Source organism: Larimichthys crocea, chromosome I, assembly GCF_000972845.2.
Source record: "Larimichthys crocea isolate SSNF chromosome I, L_crocea_2.0, whole genome shotgun sequence".
Classification (NCBI taxonomy): Eukaryota; Metazoa; Chordata; class Actinopteri; family Sciaenidae; genus Larimichthys; species Larimichthys crocea.
In genome coordinates this window covers 42,395,802-42,419,724 of record NC_040011.1, presented here as the reverse complement: position 1 = coordinate 42,419,724, position 23,923 = coordinate 42,395,802, and the positions used below count along the sequence as shown (strand labels likewise).

At 40.8% G+C, this 23,923-nt stretch overlaps 1 protein-coding gene and 1 non-coding gene across 7 annotated transcripts in view; one reads left to right on the top strand and one right to left on the bottom strand.

Moving 5' to 3' along the window:
* The window catches only part of il1rapl2 (interleukin 1 receptor accessory protein-like 2), a 380,785-nt gene that overhangs the window by 177,365 nt on the left and 179,497 nt on the right, over window positions 1-23,923 (bottom strand). The window lies entirely within an intron of this gene.
* Window positions 20,556-20,628, top strand: trnar-ccg (transfer RNA arginine (anticodon CCG)). The gene has a single exon. It is a non-coding gene; the product is annotated as a tRNA-Arg (tRNA).

The following is a 23,923-nucleotide window of genomic DNA, read 5'->3' as shown; positions in this document are numbered from 1 at the left end:
GTGGTATTTTTGCGAAACAGTTTATCTTTAACAACAGCAAGGTATACAGGTGACTGTGCCTTGAGTTTGAACTCTGCGTCGTAAGCGTGTCTCTTGAAAGGATCCATTTTGGGGTCTTTACACACACACATATGGTGTTGGACTGGAATTCCTCTTCACCGTTCTTACCGCTGTTACTGTGGCGACGCCCCCTGACTACGGTAGCCATGATTAACCAATATTGATCCATATATAAGGCGCACTGTCGGCTTTTGAGAAAATTGAAGGCTTTTAGGTGCGCCTTATATTGCGGAAAATACGGTAGTTAAATTAACCATGAATTTATCAGAGAACAGAATTCAAGCGTAATCATGAGGAAACAAAAGAGCTAACAGAACACAACCAACCCATAAACACAAGACCCCAATAACAGGGTCTTTTGCAGAATCAACAGTGTGTACTACCCTTAATGTGACACATTCAGACTGTAAGACTGTAAAAATACAACCACCTCATCAGCCTACTATTGGCATTGTGCATGCTGCTCAGGAAGGTCAAAGGGTTATGGTCAGTTTTTGTGAGATCAGAGCCAGAACCAGCCGGGCATAGTGACCAGGCTCAGCTGCCTCTATAGACATAATATCAGATAAGACTGAGAGAGAAGAAGCTGAGAAGAGAAAATGAGAGAGTAACCAAGCAAGAAGCTACGAGACAAGAGTAAATCTGGGACTGACTTTCAGTGGTTGGCGAGAGCTTGGTGAAATAAAAGGCTGAAAGACAGAGGCCGAGCTCGGCTGACTGCTGTTGGACTTGTAAGTAATACAGTATTATCTGGCTGCCATGTCTTGTGTTGTTGACCTTGACTGATGTTTGGCTGTTAGCACAGTTGTTGACTCTTATGCTCTTACTTACTAATGATGTCTATTTATCACAGTGGTATTACACTCTGAAAATGAGAGCACTAAAGTGCAAAAATACCAATTTTTACACAACGTTGCTTAAAAAATGTGTCAGTATTAGATCATCAGGACACAGAATGCTAGTTAAAAAAATGCTCACAATTCTTCGAAGGACTGATACAACTTTCTATATTCACTTTTTAAGGGCGAGCATTCTTACATTCCTAATAATCAAACAGTAAGATAAAACACAATCTTATCCAAGGAAATGAGCACGGTGTTAAGCAAGTACACACAGCTCGGGCTGCAGGGTTAAAGTTAGCACAGTCATCTTAATCAAAATGGTATTATACCCAATGCTCTTGAATAATGATGGCAGGTTTCCAGCGAGTAAACATCCTCAATCACTTTTTCTGAGCTGTATGGTTTCCAAATATTCTCTACAGAATTTGAAAAGTTTCAGAGCTCTTGAGCAGTCAGATAGAGATGTTTGGCTGGGGCTGAGCGTGTGTGTGTGTGTGTGTGTGTGTGTGTGTGTGTGTGTGTATATTTTAACCATCTCAACGGCAGACTGGATGTAGCGGAGCTGAACGGTGGCAAATTCTATGGCACAGCCCATGGGACGAGCTCTCCACACACACACACACACACACACACACACATAAAAGATACGTTGCCATATGGGATGTTGATCCAACTTAAACATCCATCTTGACTGACACCTCCTCCCCTGTGTGCGTTTCTGTATGTGTGTGTGCGGCTGAGGAGGGAAACTAAGAGGAAGCAGATTGAAATGGTGTGCCGAGGACAGCGAGAGAGAGAGAGAGTCGGGTGTTAAGGGGATGGATGGCAGGTCTGAGGTCAAAATAAGAGAAGTTTAGTTTTTGCAAACTCTCCCACTTTGGGAGCGCTTCATTTACTCCCCCCCCCCCACCCCTGCACACCAGGTGGATGGGAGGACATCTGGGAACAAACCCACTGGTTCCAGGTGGTGGGAGGGAAAACACAAGCAAGCGCATCTTTAAGTAACTTCAGAGACACATTCGCAGCAAACTAGAATTTAAGTGAAGTGAAAATTTAGAAAGTAGATATATTGCCATAATACGTACATTGAAAACAATTTATTTGCAATGCCAGCCCACAGTTTTCTACAGTTGTAAGTATAAAGACTTATAAAGAATTACTGTAGCAGCTCTTTGACGCTATACTTAGGCACAGTGGCAACGACAATGGTAGTGATGTTTAACATGGTAATGCTTATTACCCCTTAAAACACTCAGAACAGCTGAAGGTTGAAATCATCTGTTTGGTATTTTATCATAAACAATAGTTTATTAGTCCACTTAAAACCATTAAAGTCAACCTGCTGGTGGTCAAAGAATAACCCAAATGAGAATGATTCATCCTCTGGGGACCATAAACGTTGGAAGGAAATTTCATCCAACAGCTGTTGAGATATTTTAGTCTGAATCAAAACGATGGACCGACCAACACTATAAAATAAGCGACATACAACCAACTCTGCAATCAAAACATTGACTTCTTTATTATTATGAACAAGCAAACAAGCATTAAAGTGTAATGTATAGTTTTGAGATTCCTGTGATGATTGGCTTTGAAAAAATCAAATCAGGTTTTTTTGGAACATTGGACTTTGAATAAAATAACAACATAAAAAGTAAAGTTTGGAAGTCTTCACTGCATGAACGCATATGATACAAAGTAGTATCTGGTGTACTGCCTAAATGCTTTTATTGTGACACTATCTCTAAACCATTAGTACTTTTAGTAAGTTTAAATGACTGAGTTAACTTGATTGCACTACAAACTAAAAATCCTAATCTTTTATCTCTCCACACTGCATCCCGAGAGTTTTGGTATCTGACCCACAAATATTTTTGGAAAATGATACGCCACTTGTACTTTAAGTGTTTGAATTTTTGGAACAAAGAGGCCCGAAGCATGTTTTAGTTGAAAGGAGCCGTTAATCCCCAAGTTGCCTAGTTAGATCAAGGATAAAATCAAGACATACTCATCTTTAGAAAAATGTGTTCCCTTACAAAATATCAATAAACCATCTCATAGTTCAGCAACGGAGCAACAAGATATAATCGGACAGCTGCGATTACTATCACACACACACTCTCCCCTACGGCTACAACATAATACAGAGATGATAGAGCAAATCTAAAACACAGAGAAGACGAGAAATGAGAGGAACACAGAGGAGGAGGTAGGGGGTTGTGGAGGACAGAATCGATGGAAAAAGAAAGAAAAAATAGAAGAGAATGGCAAGAAGTCGCGAAGAAGACGTGAGGGAAATTGGAAAGAGGAGCAAGAAGAAGAAGAAGAAGAGAACGAATGAACAGAGAGGAGGAAAAGTGTGGAGAAGAGAAGGGAACCAAAAAAGTGAAGCAGAGGAGAGAGAGGAGTTCCCTTTTACACTCTTAATTGGTTTATGAGAAGCAGAAAATCCACTCAGTCCCATGAAATGCTCGGGGCTGACGACAACCTTGTACATCCAAAAAGTCACTTCTTTTTATTGATATCAATGTACTACACACACGTACAATTGTGCAAGGTACAATATCTGAACATCACAACTTGTTGCCTCAAAGCAACTTCAGTGGGGACGTGATACCTGCGTGAACACACACACACACACACGCAAATACATGCATACTTCCTCCTCTGTGCAGATTAAATAGACATGTGAGCTGTAACTGGATAAGGAACACTGCTTAGTTAGCATCCCACTCACTCTGAACACACACACACACACACGTACAATCCTCAGGTCCACTAAAATCCTCCCTCGTCAGCAGGCTTTGATCAGGTAAATAGGTCAGCTGAGGATATGTCATAAATAAGTGTGTGTCTTTGTTGGTATACAAAGCCCAAACCGTGTTATTTAAAGGCTTGCAGTCAGTGGGGATGTTGAATATTTTACTGCATACTTGCTGCAATACTGCTGCAGTGGTCCTCAACCTCTATAAAGGATCATCACAGTGTCCTGTTGATCACGTGAGAAAGCAAAGCAAAGGGTGTGGGGTATGTTAAAGAATGTCAGCCATGTGTTCCCAACATGTCCATAATGGCTTGTCCTTTGAGGGGTCGTGGGAGTCTGGAGCTGATCCCAGATGGCATTGGCCGAGAGGCGGGGTACATCCTGGACAGGTTGCGAGTGCATCACAGGGTTGACACACAGAGAGAAACAACCATTCATGGTCACATTCACATCTATAGGTTACAGGTTACAGTCACCAATTAACCTGTTAACCTGCATGTCCAGAGGGAACACATGCAGATGTGGGAAGACCATGCGATCGAGCATATCATCAATCAACAATCATCTTGTGCAGTGGAACTGTTGATGTTGGAGTTACCATCGCTAGGAGTAGGGCTAATGTTGCTTAACCCTAGAACACTAACGTTAAAATTAATAACACCATCACTAACGATAAAATACAGTTTTCATCAATTTATGTTAAAGTACAACACTGTATGCCAAATAGTAGTACTCTTCTTTAATTTCCCAATATACAATATTACATAAAATTAAAAAAAAAGGTACCATGGGGGACCCTTTAAAAAGATTATTGAAAAATCAGGTAATCCTTAAGAGAAAAACAAAAATAATAATGTAGCTGGGAACTTATTCTTTGGTCCACCCATTCCTGGGACATGTGAGCCTTGTCTGGTGAAGGCACAGTCTTTCTGCATCACTGACAGATCTCTATCACTAATGTCGGGTGAAAATCACCATGCCTCTTGAAAAAAACATAGATGGGAGAAGGGAAACCAACATACCATTAATGACATCAGTGAGCAGCCTGAAGCTACCCAAGAAACTCAGACAGCAGCAACACAATAAAAATCACATGACAAGAACTGTGTGGGTGAAAATCACCCGACTCCGTGTTCTAGGGTTAAGCTGCTTCTGGTCCACAACTAGTACAACCAGCACTCTTTGGGTAGTATTAGAAACACTGACTGCTCCTTATTTTTGGAGATGAACAACATTAATGTAACGCTAATGCTATGTTAGTGGTTCTGTGAGGTTGTATGTAAGTACAGTAGTACTTTCAGGTAAACATGCTGATATTCAGCAGGCACAGTTTGGATTGTGAAAGGATGCGGAACGAGGTGACGGTGTACTTCATTTTCTAAAGTGCGCTAAGAGAGAGCAGACCTCATCACCTCAAATGTGACACAATGAAAACAGGTAGCAGCGGCTGTGAAGCTACCCTAGAACAATAAGCAGATATATTTGGATTGCAAGAAATCATAAGAGGGAAGGGAAAAAACACTTCTCAAGATAGACGTTCACTGTGAATGGTTAGTTTGGTTTTGGCAATGAGTGTCACTCAGATTACCACCGGCTGATTCACAGTATTCATTTCCTCTCTTTTTCTCTTTGCTGTATTTCTCCCTTCCAATAAAAAAAAGGTTGAAGGAGCGACTTTATCAAATCATTAAATTTTCTCTCCCTTTCTTCTTCTTTTCTCTCCGTCCTGTGTTGTTTTGCTCTCATTTTCTCTTACCAGCATCGGCTCTGTGTTGACATTATTGCCGTCATTAATTGTAGCTTTGCCTGTGATTGTGTGTGTACGTGCACACGTGCATGTGGTATCACTATCCCTGCAGTCAGCCTGAATCACTGCAGGAAATCCAGTTACAGTAGCCAATTAGAGTCTACACACAATCGTACGCCACAAACACACACGCATACACACTATTTGTCAAGTGGGCTTTGTACCGGATGTTTGCCCAAAATGTGACCATCAAAACAACATGTTTCATTCAAAAAGCTCTTGCAGCATTTAGACATAAAACAGATTTTTCCATCCACCGTGTCTGTATTTATTCCTGTCTACCTTGCTCTCTCTATTTTCTTGATTTGTCAGTGAGAAGCCAATTACCGTTCAGGGGGCTCCAAGCTCCTTCCTTCCTGTATCCTGCTGGTTGGCTAAGAGCTGACCAATCAAAGGTCTCATGGGGGCAAAAAGCTGACCTGAGGAAATGTCAGCTTGCTCAGTATAGATGTCTCTCTCATTTAATATGACATGAATATAATAGTATATAACATGCAGCACAGCCGGTCCTAAATATAGATTTTCTAGTCCAGAGCTCTTGGTTTTATGTGTGAAAATATGGCCTCCGGTACCCTTACTGGCCACTAAACATAACATTCATTCGATGGTTTGAGAGGATTTTAAACATGATTCACTAGCTTCATTTCTGTGACCAAAGAATAACCGTGGCAGAATCTATGGAGATACATGTTTTTGTCTTTTACTCCCAAAGCACTGGATTGAGGTTACATGTTTAATTTAAGATAAACTGGAACTGTTACCAATCCTTTCGCAACACAGTGCCAACTTGATCAGAAATGCTGTTTGCCGAAAAGCTAATGTATTCCTTTGAGGTGTAATACATGACCAATCCACCAACGCTGTTACAGGGATTAGTAGGGGAGTGGAAAAGTTGTGTTAAAGATGCACTAGGCTCTTATGATGTAGGGTAGAAATAAAATTTTAATTTTAATAAACGTCCTTACACAGAAATGGATGAATCAATAATTATAGTCATAATAAAATCAAAAGCTTTCAACATTTAAAGTATGTTACAGTATTTTTCTCTATTACCGTGTTTACTGGAAAATGGTGTCTCCTTCACGTATCACTAGGTCGGCCAATAAAAAAAATAAAACAGATTTCTCAATATTCATACATACTGAAAGTCAAGTCTGTGGGATTTATTGGCATCTAGCAGTGAGGTTGAAGACTGCAACCAACTGAATACACATGGCCTCACCCTTTCATTGCAAACATGCAGGAGAACCAATCACGGCCACGAAAGGCGAGCCAGTGTCTGGTTTGTCCATTCTGGGCTACTGTAGAAACATTTTAATTCAACCTGGCGGACTCCATGAAACAAAAGGTGGGTTACCAAACAACAATTATTAATTTCAGGTGATTGTACACTAATGAAAACATAATTATGAACCTAATATTCAATCCCATCCATCATAGATCTTCCACACCAGACCTTCGAAGCTGCAGTGACTCATAAAATGTGTAGTAGGAAAGATGTTTGGAGTGACTGTAACCCACAGACAATTATCAGCCCACTCTGTTCCCTTCAGCACTTTGCAGAGTTTTAGGGTTTTTGCTTTTGCAGTCTACACATTTACTGTTTCTGTTCACTCCCCCTGTTCTTAACAACCTACTTTCCAGTTGCAGAAGGCAGCTTTTTTCAGCGAAGAAGCTCCTGCCCAGCAACAAACGGCAGACAGTTAAAGTAAAAAAAGTTACTTCATACTAACTTCTGCTGCCCCCATGTGGCCCAAAAAATAATAACGCTGCTTTAGATCACGGCCTGACTGTATAAAACTCTTCTAAACAAAGCACAGAGGGATTTGTTGTTGTGAATTCAGTGTTGTTGAATACTTTAATGGCCTCCATCCCCATCAAACACACTCACACAAATACATCTGATATTAGCTAACAACATTTTTGTGTAATGAAATCCTTAAAATCACTTCTCGTGCTCATGTTTGGAGCTACATCCTAATCACCTTCTGGAGCACTGGGTTCACTTTATGTCTGCAACAGCTACGTCTGTATTTCATCATACAAACATCGCCACAGAAGCCACTCGGTGGTTTACTGTGGATGAATGCCTTTCTGTGACCATGTACATTTTTATATGCAAAAGGAAAGCGTGTCAAATGGATCCAAAACTCCCATCCAAGTTCATTTTCAGCTTTAAAAAGGTGGATTTCAGCAGTAGCTGCATTTGTATGTTAAAGCACCTGGCGTGCAGTCACAAAAGCATCTCCCTGTGTGTCTGAGCCCTAAACCCCCTCATGTACTTTCATGTCATACCCCAACAAAGCGTGACTAACCAAGTGAGAAGTTCAATTTGGGCTCCATCCAGAGCCTGTTCCCTGTAAAGATTGCTGCTTCATGTTCATGAGTGTCTCAGATCCTGTAACCGCACAGATGCTCGTACCCAGCCAAACCCTGCAGTCCTCTCGAGCTCTGGGAGTGATCCGACTGGGTTTCAACACAGGGATGTTCACAAGGATACTAAGGCCTGAGGCCAAACTGAGTAGGAGGCATCAAGAGTAGTTTCCTCCCATCTGCACACAGAGGGCAACTTTGAACCACAAAACATGCCCTCCTACAGTACATCGTACATACTCTTTCTGCATCGAGTTCTTAGACTTCTCCCTTCCTGTCTTGCTTACTTAATCTGTACATCTGTATCTTCCTGTATGTGCGTCTGTGATCTCTTTAAATGCTCCTCTCCCTCCGATGCCAAAGATACTTCCTCCCCGCAACCTGAACAAAACGAGGGATTGAAAAGAAGAAAAGGTTTCTCTCTAACCAGCAGCGATGCTCTTCGTTTCCAATTCATGCATTCTGTGGGTCGGCCAGCACTCTCACAAACACACACACACACAAACACAGACACAAAGTCCATTTTCCAAAGTACCTGGGATCTCTCTTTATGCAAGCATTCAGTGTTCATACGGTGAAGCATTCTTGGGAGATACATTATAGCTCTCCTTACATAATCTCCATCGGTAGGGTTTCACAGCTAGACAGCGTTCTTTCAGAAAACTTTTCTGTGCTCTGTGTATGAAACTCCCTTTTCGCCTTGCCCTGTGTCTCAAATCTAGATCATGTCTTTACATAATAAGGGCCTAACTTCCTGTGGGAATTTTGCAGTTTTAGTTTCATTTATTCACTAAGATCTTTCCCAGCAGTGTCCTCAGACTGTCCAGCTGCCAAAATGTAACCCCCAAATTCCACCGGGCATGGATGCGACGGCCGATGGAGCTATACATGGCCTGTTCTATTTTTGACGGGTGCCGCGAGCAGCCCCCGTCAATCTGCACAGAGCCGCTCAAGCTGACAGGAAGTCAGACATAGAAATGGCATAGAGAATCTGGTCGATTTTCAAAATAAAACACCCCGTGCAAACTGCCATGAAAAACAGCCGAATGGAAACATATTACCTACTGTTATGGAATTTTCTATCCTTAGGTTACACAAGGTCATCTGTGGGCTTAGAGGTCCTCGGCAGTATTAATTGTTTGTCTTTGACTAGGTGCCACCATATCTCAACACTGTGGTAGCCAGAATCGAAGAGACCTGTTGCTGCCTTCTTAGACATAATAGATAACTTGCCGTTGACGTTCCAATCTGCAGACATCTGTCTCCAGACTAGAATATGTTGACAATAACACCTCAATGGGTAAAGACATTTTCTTTGACTAATTCTGGGCGTGTAGTAGCACCAGCACAAGTTCGGCAGAATGTGAGACCGACTCTGATGAACTTTGAGAATTCTCCTTGGCCAAGCATCAATAAATAATACAGCATAAGACATCAGAGGCTCCTGAACACTTTCTTCCTTCCTGACCTCACCATTGACCTTTGACTTCAGAAATTTTTCCACAGCACCTATGTAGCATATTTACACACATAGAAGCATATTTAGAAGCATCTAAACCGAGGAAAATGACCAAATCTGAAGTGGAAGATGGACCAAAACATGATGTGTCCGGTAGGGTTTCGGGGTAAATGAGAGGAAAAAATCTGATAAACATAAACGACAAATTTGTCTTACTAGCTTTCAAACATTACTCTGCATTCACAGGAATCAACCTTGGCCCTTTGCCTCTCAGGTAACACAGTGGTTATCCTTTAACCTTATTGATGGAGCTTGTGGTGGCTGTGTTCAGCATGGAAAGAAGGTACTACTCAAGGCTTGTTAATCTATGTTTTTCATTTAGTTAATTCTCTCCTTCAAGGTGAGGTAAGTGATTCTAATCCAACACAAATTCAGCTTAATATCCCCTCGTGGATTTGCTCAGTGTGTGCACTGAAAAAAAAAAACGTGTTTGTACAGAGCCCTGGTGTTTACCCCACATTTAAAAAGAAAGAATGAAAATTGCACATGAATCAAAGATATGCCAGAACAACTGGAAACAATATTATCTATCATAAAGTGTGAGACCTTTATCGAGGAATCTATACGTGATCCGATAGTAAATGCATTAATAAAGCAGCATTAGACATTATTATGAAAAGCATGAATACCTTTGCATCATGGGATTCAGCGTTCTTTTAACCCAGGCCAGACTAAAATTTAGGATATCTCGGCCTCTGCTGCTTTGATTCTTTTTACCATTCATCAGAAAGCTGCTACACAATGGGCTCTAACAATGAGGTCAGAGCTGCACCCTGATATAAGCTATCAGATCCCAGATATGCCACATAAAATCAGGAGAGGCTTTGGGTACCTAACTTGGGATCTAACTTCTTCTAATGGGAATAAACCACCTCTGATTATTTTTCTCCTTCTTCTAAATTCATCAGAATAGCCTCCATCCCTCAATCACACTCCTCTTTCCCCCGTCGATAGAAAGACAAATAGAAGACCAATAAGGTGTGGCAGAAGGAGGGGAGGGGGGTAAATTGATAGTGATGAAGAGAGATTAAGACTGCGAGAAATTGTGAGATCACAATGGAGGAGGGTGAAGCTGCGCCAATTGTCTGTAATGCTGGGAGGGGTGTATAGCATGTGTGTAGGTGTGTGTGTGTGTGTGTGTGTGCCGAGGTGACAGTGGGGCTATGGGCAGCATTGTGAAAAGGACGATTGGTGTTAAATTGGGGTGAAAAGAGGCTTAGGTAGAGATAGAGAGACTGAGTGAGAGAGAGAGAAAGCAAGGGAGAGATGGTCACCCTTCACTCCACACATGGATTAGAGGCTATAGAGACATTGACAGGCTCAAAACCTGGCTTACACTGCTAAAGCCCTGCACACAAACACACACACACACACACACACACACACACACACACACACAGCTGCAACTCAGTATGTGACAGTCCTAACAACTACATTATATTTAGCAGTGAATGGGAATACTTGAATGTTTGGCTGTCAAAGTTTCTCAGTTTTGCTGAGATTTATCAGCTGGATTTTAAGGTCTCGACACACTGGGCACATTTTGAGTCTATTCAGATGGGCAATATTCTCAGCATCTATGACAGCAATATTTTTTCGTGGCACTTTTATTATCCGGTGGCTATGCATACACACAGAACCATAATTCCTTGCGGATGAGGATCCCAAAACAACTGTTTGCTAAACAAACAAGCAGTTTGATTAAGTACTGCGACATCGCGGCCTATTATGAAAGTTTGTTGACTTGCCCAATTGAATGTCAATATGTTGGGATCTTCTTAAAAATTAGGAAACGGTCTTTGTTAAATATGCTTCTCATACACTGTGCCTGATTAAATCCTGCATGTTTAAACTTTAAAGTTTACAGCCAGGCTCAACTCAACTCAAACTTTATTTCTAAAGCACATTTAAAAAGAACTGAGGTTGCCCAAAGTGCTGTACAGGTTAATACATATAATATACACCTAATTAATTACATCTAATACATATAATGCCATAATTACAAAAGGTTAAGATAAATGCTAAGATACTTAAACCTGGCCAGGGAGATAAGGTGTGTTTTTTAGGGAGGATTTAAAAACCTCAAATGATCCGGCAGATCGGAGTTATTCCAGAGCCTAGAGGCCGCTCGGTCACCTTTGATTTTCAGTTTCATTTTAGGAGTGACCAGTAGCAGCTGACTAGAGGATCTCAGTGTTCTGGCAGGGGTGTGGATATGAAGAAGCTCGGTCAAATACTGGGGGGTAAGCCATTACGAGTTACGAAACGTCTGGTTGCTCAAACAAGCCAACTGTAACGGCACCGACCTGTCAATCAAAGTGTTCACGCTTTTAATTCATTATAACTTTAGCCTTATATATATATATAAATAAAAATTCACCCTCAGTACAGTTGTCATGAACGGGGAAATTAGCTACAGAGACCAAAACATGTTTATTTCTGCTGTGAAGTCATTTGAACATGGGGACTTATGGAGACTGACTTACTTCTGGAAACAGCCTCAAGTGGACGTTTGAGGAACTTTTGGCACTTTCGTATTGGCTTAACTTAACAGCCACAGAGTTTGCCACTTAGTTTACAATGACCATGTTAACATAGTTATTTTTAGCAGGGAGTGTTCAATTATTAGAAAGTGGGACCAAGAAAAAATGACTTGTAGATAAGGAGTTAAAACATAAATAATACAAAATAAATGATGTGTTCATTTAAAATTTAACACGGTACAGTACATTTGCTGCTTACTTTGCTTAAGAACTACTAATCCAGCTTGGAAAGATTATCACAATTTGATATAAAAAACACTTTTTAGGTGGCAGGCACAATGAAGGGAACATTCCTTTGCTTTTATTCAGATTGTCTAAAATCATTACCCTGACATCACCTTCACCTCGACACAGAATGGTTTCACAGTTCCTCTCAAAGTACAAGTGTTAGAAGTTGGTTAATCTTCTCATTGATTTGTTTTGGAGAGAGATGATTAAAAGTCAATTTATTCCTTTTCAAACAGAGGGAGAGACGAGAGATGGAGGCAAACAGAGAAAAAGAGAAGGGAGAAAGAAATCTCTCTCCAAATGAGTTTAGTTTAATTAACATTGTCATTGTTTGAATGGAGAGGACAATCTCCAGAGAATTACAAGATAATGTGCTCGCGATGTTTATCTCTAAAACTAACCCTAGGCCATTTATAATGAAAATTTTTACTGGTGTTGATTTATTGCGACAGCCATTTTATTGATTTCAGAAGCGGCTGGCTAGATAGATTTCATGATTGTGTGAGTGCTGATGTCAAGCCCTTAATTCATTATTGCACTGCTAATCATTAGTCACTCATTTGGAATATTTGCTTTTGTGTCCAAACAAGGAATTAAGAAGAAAAATGTATTTATGTCTTTGGGCATTACTTTTTTTTTTAGTTTAGCATTGTTACCTTTGACTGCCGGCTACCGCTCCTAATGCAATTAAGGACCGGCTGTGTTTCCATCAATGTACTTGTTTTGGCTTTTTCACCCTTATTTGACAGTTGAAGGCTGAAGTTAGATAAGAAACTGGGAGAGAAAGAAGTTGGACTCGAGCCCTGAAAGCTGCGCTAAGGACTTCAGTACACTCTCTGCCAGGTAGCTCCCCTATTATCCACAATTACGAGTAAAAAACCTGCTTGAGGTGTTTTTTTGCCGTTTTTTCAAAAGACAGCTAATGGGAGTTCTTAAGAGCGAGATGGAAACTCTTCTGATGTAGCGGATATTTAACTGGCATGACTGATCAGCCGTTTCCATCTCCTCATCGCTCTCATGGGTCTATAACACATCCATGATTGCTCCCCACAGATGTGATGTAACCCTCCTCGCATTAATACATGACAGAAAAGTCATGATGACTCGTGATTTCTGAATTTCTGATTGCTTTTCGGGCTCCACGCCTCTGTCCAATATTCCCTCTGATAATAATGTCTCATTTAATGCATGTAGAAATGTCACATTGTGGTTGGCTGGGCTTCCTAATGTATGGTTTTCACTGTGAGGTTGAGTTTTTTTAAATGTGAACATTTCATCAGTAATAACACGTCTCCAACTCTGCAGTTAAATCTCATTTAAATAGCACTGATGGTTTCCAATGTTCCATGGTCAAAAGAAAAACTACACAGCACCACAACAATGACTTCTTAAGGTTCATCAACCAGCTGAGGCCCCCTGCTGTGTGGGTTTGATTGGGCTGTACCAATCTAGGCCCGCTGATGGGCTTGTAAACACACTGCAGTCAACTGTGACATTGGAGTGGTAACCAGCATTGTTAATAAAGGCGTTTCATCCATCATTGCTCCAAGGCTTTTTTTTTTTTTTTCTTTTTCTGGCATGTGAGATTGTTTTCCACTGGCTCGCTGATTGATCCATTACGTCAAACCCAATCAATCTTACACTTAGTAGATTTTCCTCCGTTTGTGGCTCTGACCTTTTGTCTCACTCATAATCTGCTTGTTTCGGTATTCTTTTAAGACAATGTTACCTTGAAAAACATTTTGTGAGACCCGAGATCGGTTTGGAGGCCAGTGTAGTATCACACGTTACGACCCAGGTTTTCATTGTCTATTTCAATAAAATTCAGCTTCATGTCATTGTCAAAGTGTTCACATTTATTCCTGATTCTAGTTTATCACACCGTTCTTCATTTGATGTTAACCCTTGACTACATTCTTCTGTACACTTCTGTTCTGATGTTTCTCCTGTTGATCTTGTATTTTATTCTCTGAATCATCAAACAGCTCACAGGGCTTCATCTATAATCATTTCTTGATTCCAATCTCAGCGCTATCTTTGTAAATACATGCTTCAATATCTTAAGCTCAGAGCTCGCAACATACATTCCTCGCCTTCCGTTTTTTTTATAATCCGATCCTCGCAATCTATGACTACATCTTTATTCGGGGGGGGACACAAATTGGTTCTTCAAAAACACAATCTCCTCCCTGAGAAATATGTGGGTCACTCTTTAGAAGTGATGCTGCTACCACAGCTGCCATGAAGAGATTTCTTCCACATCACTTCAACACATGCTGTGCTGGTCCTCTGCTTCTTTATGTGTAGCATACGGTTCTGTGATTCTGTCTGCCAAGAGATTTCTTCTGCCTAAAGGCCCAGTCACAAGAGAAAGAAGTGAAATTCATTCATGTGCCTTTGTGAAATATTTAGGTGTGGGAGCTTGGTGACAATACGAACACTTGCAGGGATAATTGGTGAACTACTGTAGCTGGCTTGCCAGGCACTAACACAGTAGCCAGCTGGGAGCATGGTAACACAAATCAGTCACAATAGCTCACTGAGCTTCTTTTTATGTATTCTGCATTGTACCCGGAATTTCATCACTGGACATTATTTCATTCATTTAAAAGTTACCGAAGAGCTCCGAGCTAACAAGTTTCCTAACTGTACATTAGAGCGGCCGTTACGGGGATAATAAGTTTCACGGTTTATCCAAACTGAATATTTTGTACTCTTCATTCCTGTCTTATTACTGTCTGCAAACCATTTGCCTCATTTGTGGAGCGGTTTTTACCCAGACAGAGGAAGTTAAATAAAATTAGACAGTGCAAACACAGCTAATAAGCTACAATAGGTTCCCACATTTGGATTCTCCTCCAAGCTAAACGGTGTCAACGCAGCCTACTTGTGAAACATTTGCATAGATGTACTTTGTCCAATCAAGTGATCACTTCAATTCAATCAACATGAATTGATGTTGCCAAACTGTGATCCTTTAATCACCTTGGTTAGTATGCCAGTTTTCAGAAAACATTGTATTATTTATTGCATTTCACACTTTGAATCAGCTGCTCCATGTTTTCATGCAGTAGTCAAATATTTTATACTATTTTATCTTTTGTCTCCCAGAATCTTCTTTTTCATCTGATCCTCATTTCTGTCATATTCTTGAGGCCTTTCCAGCCCCATTAATGGAGGTACGATGTCAGTGCGTGCTCAGAATTAGAAAGGAATGTTGGAATTTGCAGGTAATTATCTGGATAAATGAGTCAAATTCAAGGAAGTGAATGAGAAAATCAGTCGGTCCGTATGCGGCTGTGAGAAGATTAGGGGACAGTCGTGAAATGTCACTCTGCTAAACCGCAGCGGGGAGATATTAACATTCCAACCTATGACATTTTAATGGAGTGGACAGGGAGAGATAATTTAGGACGGACCATATTGTTGTTCATTACCAGGCCTCCCTCTGTGAAACACATGCACGCACAAACACGTACCGCTGACCAGCAGGTGTGTGTGTGTGTGTGTGCGTTCGTGTGTTCGAGCATCCTTCGCTCTGATGCGTATCTGAGAGAAATGATGGATAGATGTCAACGGCAGGTCCCCGTCTCATTCTCCCTCTCTGTTTACTGTGTGTGTGTGGGGGGCGATGTGTGTGACAGATAGGTGTGGGTGCAGAGGTCTTAGTGTATTCGTCCAGACTCCATTAAACACCTGTTCACTGGCCTAATGTGAACGGCCCCGTGTCCTCAGGCTGCTGCAGTAGTAGAGCAGCAGCAGACATCCTCTCCACAATGAAACCATCAGAAGAGTGCTATTTTTATATAAAGGTATTATTTTGGTGTCATATAAAAAACCTCATTGTATAGCGAGTCTCCAACACATCTGCTGGACAGCTAAAGAATACAGTGATTTATGACTGTCAGTGAAGAAGACTGGAATCATTATGATATCATCATAACAAGTCTCAAAAAATGGACCATAAACGTCTGACCTCACCGGCGTATTCCTTCACATAACTAAAACTCAATGAGTCCTTAGGGGACAGTCAGACCTAAAATAACCTTGTATTTAAAAAACAAGGTAGCACCGGTGTTGGCATATTGCTTCGGGTACTGGTTAGACGATGAAATATGACTCAGGACTTCTGCATCTATTCTTGGAAGTCCTGTTTGAGTAATGAATGCACGACTTTAAAAGGTCTAGCAGATGCCAAAACGCAACGCTGCGTTACAAAGACAAGATTTTACAACTCGGGAAAGTTTTCATGGCGACCAATCTTGGCAGTCATTGCATCCTCAATGCTGATGATCGTTAGGTACATGTAACTGTATAATTAGGTCATTCACATTGCAAACTCATCTGAGCACAGTGCTTTGACATTGCATTGCTTTAGACAATCCTGGAGTCACATTGAAATAAATGAGGAGCTACATTAATTAAAACTCACACACATATGCATATGTGTATCAGTAGAGTAGTAGGTTATAATACCCACAACCACAGTGAAGGCTGTGGCTCAGGATGCAGAGCAGGCTGCCGTCCACTAATCAGAAGGTGGTTCGATCCCTGGCTCCTCCAGACTACACTGTCCTTGAGCGAGATACTGAACCCTAAATTGATGCCAAAGGCTGTGCCACCAGTGTGTGAATGCATATGAATGAATCAGCTCCTGTCTGATGAGCAGTCGAATGGTGGGTGAATGCGAATGTGAAAGGCGCCTTGAGTGGTCAGAAGACTACAAAAGCGCCATATAAGTACAGTCCATTCGCCATTTACTATTTACTTTACACCTGCATGAATCTGATTGGATGTTACCAGTCAGCTGGTAGTTGCACAGCTGGTGGATGAGCCGCTGATTGTGAAGCAGCTGATGCCAAACAACTAATGCAAATATAACGACATGATGCTGAGCTCTGTTTTATCCAAGCATGCTCATGAGTTTAAATGTCCAGGTTTTGAGAGATCCACCTCTAAAACATCTGTCAGCATGTCAGTGAGGATGAAATCTAAACGGTTATCTCAGGCGTCGTGTTTTAGCGCTGCAGAAATCTCAGGGACACATCTCTCAAAACTTCACCAAACAATACTTTTAAAAACCGCTTGAGAGAGTGTGAAACTTTCTGTTTTTCAACCCCTTTAGGCCTGTCATGAGCATTCACTGTGTCTAGATGTTTTCCATCCAGTCCATTTACTTTTATGAATGAATAAACGTTACCTGGCAACTCTTCAACTAGTACCCTCTGCACTGTCGGACCATAGTGCCATCAGGCTGCACGACGACAAGTGCCAGGACTAACCTTAATGCGCTGCCTGTTGTCCCTCCTAATTCTGTAAAGCATTTTGGTTATGGCTTCAGCCATCAGCCATCGGGTCACCAGAATAACCTGAGCGTAAACCACTTCGAGCTCTGACATTACTGCTGGCAGGGGCTGTCCATGCAAACGACAGCCGTAATATCGATTCCCACAGCCTCATTCAAAGTGTGTGGCAGCCATGTTGGGACAGCAGTGGCTATCAACCTGCTGTACATGGTCCATCACTGTTAATTGTATGGAGGGGACTTTAATAAGCCCATAGGGTGTCAGTTAAGTCAGTTATCATATGGATAATGTCCCCTGCATCCACATCTCTGTCATGGCTGTCAGTGCAATCGAATTAGCATGACTGAAGCACTTAGAATTAACATCAGTATGGGGTGATGGCTCACTACTCTAACTGCAGTGCTTTACATTTATGGAAGTGGTAATGATCGCTCAGCATCCATTATCTCTCTCTCTCGCTCTTTTCCCGGATGTGTCCTCATGCTTCGTTTCTCTCCGTCTTCCTGTCTCTCTCCTTCCTTCTTTCCTTCTCCATCTCGCTGTACTTATACCTGTCCTCACCCTGCCCCTGTCCATTTTAATTATGTCTAATGATTGACTCTGTGTAGCTCTGCCATTACATTGTGATTACAGAAACTGCAGTTGTCACTCTCTCTCTCACACACACACACATACACACACACTCACAGCGGATTCGTAATGAAGTGTCAGCAGTCTCGCGGCAAGCAACAATGGAAGCCAAACAAATGAAACACACACACACACACGCACACGCACACACACACACACACACACACACACACACACACACAGCCACATGTCAACAGGCTCTCCTCTTTCAGCTAATAACATGTCACTAGTGCTGACACTGCACTATCTACTTAACCAACACTGCTTGAGTGTGTGTGTGTGTGCGTGTGTGTGCAAGCGAAGGCGAGTGACACATATATAGTGTGTGTTTGTGTTAGGGTTAGTGTGTGATTTGACAGCAGTGGGCAGAGTGAATTAAGTCAGCCATTGTGAACACTAGAATGGCCTTTTATTTCAATCAAAGAGTGTTCATGTCAAAGCGTCAGTAATTCATTCATTCCTCAGTCAGTCTCTTCTTCTCTCAGACACTTATTTGAAAGACCCTCTGTGGAATGAGTGTGTTAAGTGACTCAGATATTGGCAAAATTGTAGCCTGAAAGCATGAATGAGCTATTACTCGTAGTTATTCATACATAATTTGACAGAGTGTTCAAGATGCAGCGGGTAATTTTTTGCACAGATGAGGTATCAGTGATTAAAAGAGCCCAAAAGCTTAGAGTTTTTATAAGGCGATGCCAATAAACTACAAACAGACTCATCTTTACTGATCCGACCACAGTGGACAACAGCTGAAGGACAAGAAGACATACAAGCATGCAGGGAGCGATGCACATCACTGCCAGGGCTACCACACTATTCAGCTGATCTGTAGATGCTGGTAACATGCAAAGAAGTATAGAAATGTGCAAACAATGACAATAAAAGGAAGAACATAAATACTAATACTAAATCTGAAACATTTGTCAGGCTTCGGGGATTTAAGCAATGTGTTATGGTGAGAATGTAAACAGAACTTCTTGATTGTTTATGAGAACTCCACAGGGCACCGTTAGTTTTTATTTTGTCAGGAGGATCTTGCCAGTTTCCTAATCCGAAACCATTTTATATACCAATTTATATTGCACAAACAAACGTCCTTCTGTGAATCCTTCTTTGTGATAATGTAATTTCATGAAAATGTGCTAATGTGGAGATAAATACTGTTTTTTCTGGGGACAGATTTTAAAGAAAAATGGAATAGATATCTGCAAAAAAGCAGGAAACAAATACCCCTAACAATGATAAAATACAACAAAAACAAACACAAACATAATATCTTTTTAAAAAATGTGAGCATGAAAACATAATATGTCTTATGGCCGGCACTAACAGGATTTAAACTCATAACTAATGTGAGTTTTGGGGTTTTCTGCTGAAATTGGAGACCAACAGATTTTTACACATTTATTCCTCTGCGGCACAAGAAAACACACGTTAAGATACGGTAAGATTTGAGCTGAAGCTTGGTGAGACTTGATACTGAAACACTGAGACGCAATCATAGACAGTGTAGATATGGATGTCGTATCTGTGCTTAGTCTTCTTACACTAATGACAGGGCATAAACTTTATGCTGGTGAATTTAGACATAATTCCTGGGGATACTGAGCTGGGGAAACACTATTTACTTCGATTTATAGATGTTTGTTTTAGTGTAAAGTGTTTAAAAGCATATGCAGGCCCAGCCAGACCTTTCCTATAAAACATAACTTTTTGAATTCACAACTTAAAAGACACACCAGAGTCAACAACAACAAAACCCAACTGCAGAGACATTCATTAACAGGTGTATTTCAAAAAGCACAGATTTGGTGACTTACTAAGATATTCTATTTTTTTTTTTTCTGACATGCATTTTCAGTTCAAAGTTTTGGATTTTGCTTCATGTGTCGCAAAGAATATTTTCAACAAAAGGCTGCACAGCACGAAAAATACCCGTGAAAAGCAAATGTTGAGCCGAGTTGATTATATATGTGCTTGTTAAAGCAGACTATTCCTGTGTGAGGAGTTACAGTCAAATTAAAATGCCCTCACCAAACAAATACAATGTCACTTTAAAGTCAGAACTGCTGCCTTTGAGTTGGTATTGTGTGTGTGTGTGTGTGTGTGTGTGTGTGTGTGCCACATCAAAGTCATCATTAGCAGAGGATATTGAGTCACACAGGTATATGTGTAGACAAATATTAATGCAAGAAAACCCACTGCTGTCATCATTAGCTGGGTAAACACAAGCACACGCGCACATGCTGTGCCTTTGAGGTGTTTGTCTCTGTGTCTCGTGGCTGTGGCAGATGGTCTAAATTACACACCTGAGGAGGAAGTGGAAATCACTGAGAGGTGCTGAGCTTTTTACCTCTTTAACTTCCTGTCTGTGTGTTCCCAAGCAGGTTAATCTATCCCAGCCTTTAATCAAAACTTATTATAATCTCATAGAATGTCAGAAGTTTTTGATTGAAAACGTCTTCAAAACATCTCAGGTATGTGGCCCAGTGGCCTAATGGATAAGGCATCAGCCTCCGGAGCTGGGGATTGTGGGTTCAAGTCCCACCTGGGTCGTAGATACTTGTCTTTAATGTGAATCACAGAGAGCAGATAACAAAGGCTTTACTTTGTCCATTATTGCACGTCGCTTTAGATGTCAGCTACATGTAAAGACAGTACATTGAGTGAAGTAACAGTAATCCTGTTGCATGATTTGGGTCGTGTAGAGCTGTGCAAATTTTAATATCAGTAATTTTCCCGTCAGTGTCTTTTGGAGGGATCATTTTCATGAGAACATGCATCACGTCGGCGCATGAATGCAAAGAAGAAGAACAGAAGTGTTTGACGGTTACGTAATTCCTCCATCTTTTCCTGCTAAATTTAAATACACTGAGCCATGTATGAAAAAGTCATTAGTGTTCTGTATTTGCTCTGCTTCTCTCCACAATCCCTGTCTTTCTTCTTGGACTGATGATGCCATGTATTTAAAGTTTAAATATCTGTATGCAGTGTATAGTTAAAGCAATTCCAAATATTTAAAGGAAAGAGATTAAGAGTTTTTAAGCAAATTGGATAAGTCTAATCATGTCTACTTTACTTCTTTCATCATTTTCACACCCGTCTCTGTTTTCAGCATTCAAATGAGAAATTGAACACCTTTTTTTTCTTTACACATTTTAATGCTGACTGGAGGAGAATTCATAGTCCACATGAATGTTTATGTTAAAACAAACAAACAAAAAAAAAGGAAAGAAAAAGTCCATCTCCCACTGAAATTAGCTAATGAAATTTCTGTAACTACAAATGAGCACAAGGAAAAGAGGAAATTAAACTGTTGAGGGAAATGAACTCCGTCGGTGATTAGTAAAACAAATAAAATGCCTGTTACACAACTAAATCTGTTCTGTATTCATCCGAGAGGGGAACAAGCAAAACACCTCAGCGCTCAAGAAGAAAATAAATCCTTTAATAACAGGCTCTCGTCTTCTGCAATTTCTTGCTATCTGCTGAAATACATCGTAGAAATCTGAAACGCCTAAAGTTTTGGACAGGAAGCAAAGTGCACTGAAAGGATCAAAGGCACACGAATATTTGATGGACGTGAATTAGAGTGAGACTGTGTCACTTCTGTGGCACAGCAGCCACAGTGGACACAGGTGATAATCCATGGGGAATTATGGGTTATGGGACTGTGACAGTCAAGTACAGAAAGGTCTCTATAAATCTAAATGATTGTTATCGTTAGCCACTATAAGACACTGTTTATACCCAAGCAGCAACCTCCTTTACTGTGAAGTGAAACCAATACGGACCGCAGTTCCTAAAATCTCCATAAGCCCATATATTATACTGCTCATCTCAGGTCCACCGATAAATCAGTCGAGAGGTGGAAGAGGCAAGACTGCCAACATGGCGGCAACCAGAACCTCCACACTCTGAGCTTCACAGCTCTTTAGAAACCTGTGGATAACATCAAGGATTTGACGTCCATCCTTATACTGTCTATGATCATACCAGACCGAGTAAGTTTGGAGCAGCAAATGTTGAATGTGCAAGATTATGAATTCAAGATTTTACCTGTAAGTGGAAACCTTTGTAATTTCGAGTCAGACTTTCCTGTTGGAGTTCAGCGTGGTATTGGTCGTCTGAAGGTGGAATGAGGTCTAGCTATATATTCAACTGAAACAAAATCCATTATGTCATTGGTGTTTTTGACACATAAGAGGTTTTACGGGATCTCTAGACGCTCTCTCTTGGCAAAAGCTGTTGAGAAGTTAAGTAAATACATTTAAGTGTTATGCACAAGTTTGAAAGTAAAGTGTCACCAAAAATCAGCCTCTTTACTGCGAGCTTCCCGTTGGATTTATCCGTATTTATGAAACAGGAAAGTAAAAGACCGGGAGGATTTATCAGGGGATGATCATTCAGTATTTTTCTCTTTTTGTTTTCCACGTCTCTGCCTTTTTTGTTGTCCATTCATCTCTTTCTTCCCCTCTCTATATTGTTTTTCATTTGTTATGTGTCATCGTTGGCCATTTGTTTGACTTTCATTGCCTCTTTTTTCAGATATCACTTCACGACACGCAAACCTGCAGGACTCCACAACCACGCACGCACACACACATCTGCATAGTACTTTTGAACAAGACCCTGAGAGGATATAAGGATGCACGTAATTACTTGAAATGAAAATGCCAGAATTCATGAAGCGAAGGGGAACTGAGCGATGGGATTCGCTGGTTGGGGAGGTCAGGTGACAACCCGGGGGCAGGAAGCAATAGACAGCCATCTCGACTTGAATGAACAGACGATCCACCTTCCCCTCGATACCACTCTTCACCTTTTCAGCTTTCATGCTGCACATTTCTCTGGTCACCAAGCTGAAGTAATTAATTCTACTCTCCTCAAGGCTTTTGAATGCATAAACGGCTGTGATTAACAACTCGGAAAGTCCTGATACCCGAGCCCTCGCTGCTGTGATGTTTTTTTCAGTGCAGTTCCAGGAGAGAAGTCACTCAAATTTTCAGCTTCTCAGGTGTTGCTCATTTCTTTGTTCAGACACCGTGGCTCCAGGCTACTGCATTTCAAAGAAACTACTGTTGAAACAGGTTTACAAGGCGTGCATGTGATTTCTCTGTCATTTAAAAGTTTTCTTTTTTTAGTTTGTCAGTTACCTTTGGATCATTATGCTGCAGTAAATCATCAGGTCAGATCTCATTCACTACTTGTGTGGGGGTGCAATGTCTCATTAAGCTACAACAAGATAGAATTTGAAGTATTAGTGGTTTATTTAAAGGGAAACTAACATAATTACAGACCAACAGAATAGATATACAAAATGTGTCAGTGAAGTTGTACCCTGTGAACCATGAACATTAGTAAAAGTTATCAGTTTAATGATGACATGGACTTCTAACTGATGTGAAAATGCAGCTATGAGTTGTTTCCTCATAGCAAGGTGTTAAACCCCAATAAGATTACCTTGAAATAATTGTACAGCCTGTCCTCTTGGCAGTGATACTATTGTGTGTGTTTGTGTGCGGATAATAGGCAAGCTGGGAACAGGAAGTCACCAAATTAATGAATTTTTGGCTGGCAGGCCAGACACACACAGAAGCTAACACAGTCTTGTGAACACAAATATGTTCACCTGGACCTTTAATTAGGTTTCAACTTTTTCTAGGTGAAAGATGGGATGGGAAATAAAGAAGGAGAGGAGAGGAAATGGAAAAGTTTTTTTTTTTCTGGAAGGAAATAAAAGACTTTTTTTTTTTTGCTTCTATCAATGTCTGCTGGAACTGAAAATCACATCAAAAGTCCAAGAAGAAAACCTGAACATTGCTTAACTTTAGCCTAGTATGTGACTTGT